A 7140-nucleotide genomic window follows, 5' to 3' on the forward strand; every position below is an offset into this window, starting at 1 on the left:
TCACAGAATAATTGATATTTTATCATCTAAAACCCTCTCTTATTCTGTATTTCTGCATACCTATTATATAATAATGATGATTAATAGTTATTTGTATAATCCTGAGTCTAGAGGATCCTCCCAAATTATTAAAAATAGGGACTTAACACATGATTGCCTCTTTAAGCATTTTCACTATGTTCCAATTCTTTAAAAATAAGTAATCCAGTTGATTGGGTTTCCTTTTGGTTTCAGGCAAAAATTCCATGGTTTAGTACTGCATATTTCAACAGTGATAAATACATATTTGAAAACTATCTGTTGATTAGAATATAAACTTCCATAATTGTGCCAGATAACCAGTTTATTGAAAAATACTAAGAATAGTATAGTAATACCACCCATTATTCAGTACTTACTATATGCCAAAGTCTTGCATGTTTGTTTCTTTTTTTAATGTAATATTGTTTATTTAACTTCAAAAACATTTCAACATTCTAAACATACCAAAAAAAAAAAAAAAATAACAGAACGTTGCAGATCGTGTTTAGTACAGAAGGTTCTTGAACTTTCACTGGTGCGGTGGCTCTTGGCTTTGCTGACAATGAAGAGTTCTACGGTTTGTTTAAAAAAAAAAACAAACAGTTTAAAACTACCGCACTTCAACTAAAAAGGATCCAAAACACTTCTCATGCCAGCTGACCCCACCCCCCTTTTCCACAGCTAAGAATGGCAGCGGGATGCTATGTCGCTATACAAAAACAAGACAACCCAAAGCTATTGTATCCCTCCCAGTCAGGTTGCCCTCCGAGATTCAAACACTTCCCCCAGGCCCGCCAGTGCGAGGGTTTCCCGGTGTCTGAAAACGTCCCTTATTAAGACTCCCTTCCCGGGATGGATCTCTGTCCTCAGCTCTTTTGTCTCACTTTTTATCTTTTATATTTTGTCCTACCTCCTTTCGAAGACAATGGGCTGCTTTTCTGGGCGCCCGATGACCTCAGCTAGCGATCAGAAGTTGCTTTGTGAAGTTTGCTCTGCGCTCAGTTATTCTTTTGATGAATTTGTAGGAGAGAAAGTGGTCTCCCCGTCCTACTCCTCTGCCATCTTGGCTCCTCTTGACAACCCGAAGCTCAATGGATGCCCACTGCAGTGTCCAGAGGTCCAGCCCCGCAGTGCACGCCCTGACCTACGGCCCCTCCAGAAGGCATCACCCCCACAAGCCTCCACTCCAAGCAAGGAGCGTCAAGAGCGTGTCTCGGCTGCTTTGCTCTTTTTACAAACTATAGATAGATACAGTTGAGAACTTGGGATTTCTAGCCAATGACCATAGAAGTAACACACCACCTTACAAATTAAAAAATTAAAAAATGCCAGAGACATCTTTAAATGCCTTGTCATACCAACAGCAAAGTGCACAGAGTGAGGAGAACATGAGACCCTTTTCTTTTTTAAAATGTTTGGAAATATGTACAGCTTTGATACAGTTTCCGGGTGCTCCAGACACCCATGGCCACTTCCTGTAAAGCGCTGACAATTGCTGGAGAGCTTTGAGAAACTACAATATGATCATGATCCAACTGGGTAATTAAACCTAACGAGGGCGGCAGACACGTCTCGGGTGAGAGGTGTGCCAATCACAGTCTCCCTACCTTAAGGTATTCACAAGGAGACAGATCAACAGTTTTTTTATTCCTCCTCCTCTTCTTCCTCATCCTCTTCATCTTCCTCTTCCACCTTTTCCCCGGCAACTTTAGCAGGACCCTTGGCACCATCAAACTTCCCTCTAGACTTACAGTCTGCGACATCCTTGTCATACTTCTTCAGCTTCGTTGCCTTGTTGATGTATGGCTGCTTCTCACTGTCACTTAAGTTATTCTACATCTCACCCAGCTTCTTTGCCACATCTCTGATGGAGACGCCAGGGTTTGTAGACTTGATCTTGGGGTGGAATTCGGAGCAGAATAGGAGAAATCCAGACAGTGGTCTCCTGGGGGCCTTAGGGTCCTTCTTCTTGCTTCCCTTAGCTGGTCTGTAATCCTTCATTTCCCGATCATATCGCACTTTATTCGCTTTTGCCATTTCATTGAATTTAGACTTCTCTTTCCCGGACATGGTCTTCCACCTCTTGGAGGATTTCTTGGAAAATTCAGCAAAATTGACAGGGACCTCCGGGTTTTTCTTCTTATGTTCCTCTCTGCACATGTGCACAAAAAAGGCATAAGCACACCTCTTGCCTTTCGGTTTCTCGGAATCCCCTTTAGCCATGTTGACTGTATTGTTCGCTAGTCTGGGCAGTGCAGGGCCCAACGCACGGCTCCGTACTCCATAGCCTTGTGCTAGTTGCCTCCATGAGAGCCCAAAGTCTTGCGTGTTTCTTAACCTGATCTCAGCATCTAATCTTGGCATTAACTCGGACCACAAGAGATGTGTAGTATTAGACAATTTCACAGATTAAGAAAGGCAGAGAGGTTAAACAAATTTTTTAAGGTCACATAGGAAGTAAGTGGCAGAACAGACTTGAACCTACAGTTGTCTTAATTAGCTGCCTTACTCCAAAGCTTGGGTTCTTAACCTCCATGGAACTCCAGACTGCCTTTTATAACTGGCTTCTCCACAGTCTTTTTCTTATGCCTTGTGGTTAAGCCCCATTCTCTGAATGATTCTGCATAGGAAAATGAATTGTGGCTTATTATGTGAAAGACCCTGATGCTGGGAAAGATTGAAGGCAGAAGGAGAAGGGGACGACAGAGGATGAGATGGTTGGATGGCATCACCAAGTATGATGAGATGGTTGGATGGTAGGTGTTTGAGTGAACTCCGGGAGTTGGCGATGGACAGGGAAGCCTGGCGTGCTGCTGTCCATGGAGCCGCAAAGAGTCAAACATGACTGGGCTGATTATGTGTTTTCATATGCAAATCATAAAAGACTATTTCAGCAGGAGGGAAAATGTACTGGCAAGGAGCCAAACAGTGCCACATCTTTGAGCTGATGGGTACAAAGGCCACACCATCTTTAACATCACTGTTGAAGACAAAGGTATTTAACAGTGTGGCAAGTCCACTGTGAGTCATTTCCCTTTGTCAAGGCCAGAATGTAGTAATGGAAAGGTTACCTTTCACACTCAGTAGAAAATAAAATCAAAGAATGGGAAGACTTGCTGGTAATAACTGCAGAGAGATGACCTGGCAACATGAGCTTGTGATGGAGAAGGATTCTAATCTCTCGGTGGAGACACATTTAAAGTTGACAGCCATCTAGACTGTTGTACGTGTGGTATGTGCTTTTTTCCTGGGCAAAGGGTCCAGCAGCATTGTCAAATTCTCTAGGGTATTCATAATCAAAATACTGTTAAGAGTTAGCTCATCTAAATTTAGCCTTACAAAAGTGATTTTTAAAAAGATATAAAGATGGAGTTGAACATACTTTCTGGGGATATAATTATGTATGGTTTTACATTCACCACTCCAGATAAAGAGCTAAATTAGGCAGTATTGCCTAATGTTTAAGAGCAGTAAGTTTGGGAAATCAGTGAGTGGGTTTGAATCATTATCACTGTCCTAGCCATTTTTAACTTCTTAGGCTCAACTTCCTCATCTGTAAAGTGGGAATAGTAATATATATACTTAAAAGTGATATATATATATATATATATATATATATATATATATATATATATAAGTGAGTTGTTATGGGTGTTGCATGAGGAAATTTGGATTATCTATGCAAAGAAAAGTATAAATTATCTAAACAGAGCAAGCAGGTTCTATACAGGTTCACAGATATTCAGTAAATGTTTATAGTCAGAGCCCCACAGCTTTTATTTTAAAACATAAAATGGTTTAGCAAATCTAGCCAGTGTCCAGAACACAGAAAACAGAACAATAGAAGTAACTTAGTTTAAGTCAAGGGAAGTGAGTCTTCAGCAAAATTGAGGCAGGAGGTGTGACAGAAGACAGCGGGTTTGCTGTGCTTGAAGTAAATCTCCAGGTTACAATGGGAAGGCTGGGTGGAGTATTTAGGAATCATCTGAGTAGTTGCTGGAAATACGTGATGCAGCTTTGCAGTTACTTCAGATACAAGAGTGGGTCGCACACCACATTAACCACGTTCAGATGCTTCAGGGTTTAATTACATAAACAACTTCTCGAGGGGATATCCCAACTGCTTGCAAAGCCATGCCTCATTTATTATAGTCATGAACACACACGAGTCCTCATGTTGAAAAATATATTAGTTTATAATTGGGAGGTGGGGTGGGAGATGGAAATGAAGGCCTTGGTAACTGAAAATGCTCCAGAGGTTCCATTGCTCTTACAACAGTTATAAGACAGGCAGACACAATCCTTCAAACAGGAATGAGGCTCATTTGCAGGTCAGTTTCCCTCAGCCTGCTTTTAAAAGAAGGTGTTAGTGTAAAAGAAAAGTGTCTGCACAATAAAATTTAAAATTTCCCAACAGAAATTGAAATAAGAGAAAATATTTTTAATGATAATTCAGTTCAGATCAGTCGCTCAGTCATGTCCGACTCTTTGCAACCCCATGAACTGCAGCACGCCAGGCCTCCCTGTCCATCACCAACTCCCGGAGTCCACCCAGACCCATGTCCATCGAGTTGGTGATGCCATCCAACCATCTCATCCTCTGTTGTCCCCTTTTCCTCATGCCCTCAATCTTTCCCAGCATCAGGGTCTTTTCAAATGAGTCAGCTCCTCGCATGAGGTGGGTGGCCAAAGTATTGGAGTTTCAGCTTCAACATCAGACCTTCCAATGAACAACCAGGACTGATCTCCTTTAGGATGAACTGGTTGGATCTCCTTGCAGTCCAAGGAGTCTTCTCCTAAACATTTCCCTCCATGTTTTTCTCTGGTTTCAGCCTGAACTAAAAATTTGTGGGGGTGGGGTGGAGCTCCTCCCCCACCAAGTCTCCAGGGATGGATAGGGAGTGATGGCCATCCTCCTTGGTCACCTGAACCAAGAATAAAGCAACAACTGAACATCCTCTCCTTCACACATTGGTCTTTCCCTCCTTTCCCTCCATCCCCAAGGTGTGAGCTCCGACTTTCTTTCTCCAACTCAGTTCCAGCTAACAAAGTGCCACCACTGTCCCTGACTCAGAACATATAGCTACTCAACATTAAACCTTTACCACTGCTTCCACCCCCTATTCATCACTTCTGCAACACCTGGCTCCCTGTCTGCTGTCTTGCCCTCCAAGATCTTGCCCAGGTTAAGGCCAGTTATGTCCTCTCTGAAATCTTCAGTAGCTCCTCTTTACCCAACTCTAAAACAAAACCTAGGCTTTAACCCTCCTCCTAGGTTTTATGCATGTCCCGCCCCAGCCTTTTCTCCCTTAAGAGCTTCCATGACACTCCATCCAAGAAGCTCTTACACATGGAAAAGTTGAATAAATTGATGAATTCATAAAAAAACAAAAAAGAGTCTTCTCCAACACCACAGTTCAAAAGCATCAATTCTTCAGCGCTCAGCTTTCTTCACAGTCCAACTCTCACATCCATACACGACTACTGGAAAAACCATAGCCTTGACTAGATGGACCTTTGTTGGCAAAGTAATGACTCTGCTTTTTAATATCTGTCTAGGTTGGTCATATTAGCAACCTGCAAAACTTAAAGATGGTAACTAAGATTTTTCTTCCCCCGTGATTCAGCAGTAAAGAACCCGCCTGCCAAGCAGGAGATTGCAGGAGCTATGGGTTTTATTCCTAGGTTGGAAGATCCTCTGGAGAAGAAAATGGCAACTCACTCCAGTATTCTTGTCTGGAGAATCCCATGGACAGAGGAGCCTGGTGGGCTGCAGACCATGGGGTTGCAAAAGAGTCGGATACGATTTAACAACTAAGCAGCAATTAATATTTTAAATTAGTTATTTCCTTGATGTAGTAATTTATATTAAACTTCCTAGCATGGAGCTTGGTATATAGTAGGCTTCACATGTTTTTCTTCTCCTCTGCCTTTTCATATCTTTCCTGTTCAATGAGAGCTTCAAAGCTGTCAAGGACCCCAGTCACAATACCACAGTGGTGTTTTATGTGATAAAATATCTTTTTTTTAAACTCACAAATATATCCTGCCTAAGATTTGTGTGTCCTCTTCAGAGCTAAGCATTTTTTGTTTTCCCAGGGTATGAAATCTTTTAACAAATAGAAATAGAATTTTTTTCCTCTGCAGTAAAGGCCATAGAAAAGTTTATGGACTTGTCCTTGGCTTTTATGAATGGGATGTGAAAATACCCACTTCCCTTTCCCAGAGGCCGTTTCAGAGAAAACCTCTTTTTTCATTCTACAATACTTACATTCTAAATCCTTACAGAAAGCTATTAATTTATATTTGCTGATTTGACTGAATGTATACTCTCAGTCTTAAAGCATTTCAAGTTCTTTTTGGCAACCACGGGAAGTTTCCATGTTCTGAAAGGGAATGTTCAGTTTACTTTTCTTCTTTAATTATGTGGTTTTAACCCTATCAAAAGAGGTAAGTTTTGACTGAAAGGAAATCTAGAAAATATGATGGGAGGGTGAGGGAGAAGCAAATCCTTTTGACTTTTTGGCAAGCAACAAGTTAAACTTGCCTTCCCATCCTTGGTGGTATCAGAACCCCAACAGCCAGGATGTGTTTACTTCATTCAGATTTAAAGAGGTAAATTCCAAACCTCACAGTAGTATCCTATTACTTATAGTGACAAACATCATCACTTTTCATCCAGTGAACCCGTAATTTTGTGTTCTAAGAGAACTTTGGGGTAAATTTTTATTTCTGTAGTCATTAATTTTATATGAAATATGATAATTTTCTAGTGTTTTCTCTTGTTTTTTTAAACAGCAAATTTTGGTAGCACAGTATTGTCGCAAATTATCCCTTAGGGGACACAGTAACTTCTAGGCTTATAGCAAATTGGGAAAAGATGCTGAATAAATATCCAGAAGACTTCATAAGGTGTCTGGGAAGATCCAATGCCAGCATGGAGTTGGGACCCTTAGTGTCTCCCTGTGTCTCCCTTATTAGAAGTCTCACATAGGACTAGAATGGACCTAGGATCCACTTGGATGAAGACTAGCAAAATAATCTGCTCTGGGTACCAGTCAGACTTGCGGAGCTTCAGGAGTCCCTGGAAGGGTGGATGGATTTTTTTTAAGAGTTCTT

At 41.3% G+C, this 7140-nt stretch overlaps 1 pseudogene; it reads right to left on the reverse strand.

Moving 5' to 3' along the window:
* Positions 1 to 1665: 1665 nt before the first annotated feature.
* Positions 1666 to 2244, reverse strand: LOC136167626 (high mobility group protein B3 pseudogene; annotated as a pseudogene).
* Between the last annotated feature and the right edge of the window lie 4896 nt (positions 2245 to 7140).

This window comes from Muntiacus reevesi, chromosome 4 (genome assembly GCF_963930625.1).
Source record: "Muntiacus reevesi chromosome 4, mMunRee1.1, whole genome shotgun sequence".
Lineage (NCBI taxonomy): Eukaryota > Metazoa > Chordata > Mammalia > Artiodactyla > Cervidae > Muntiacus > Muntiacus reevesi.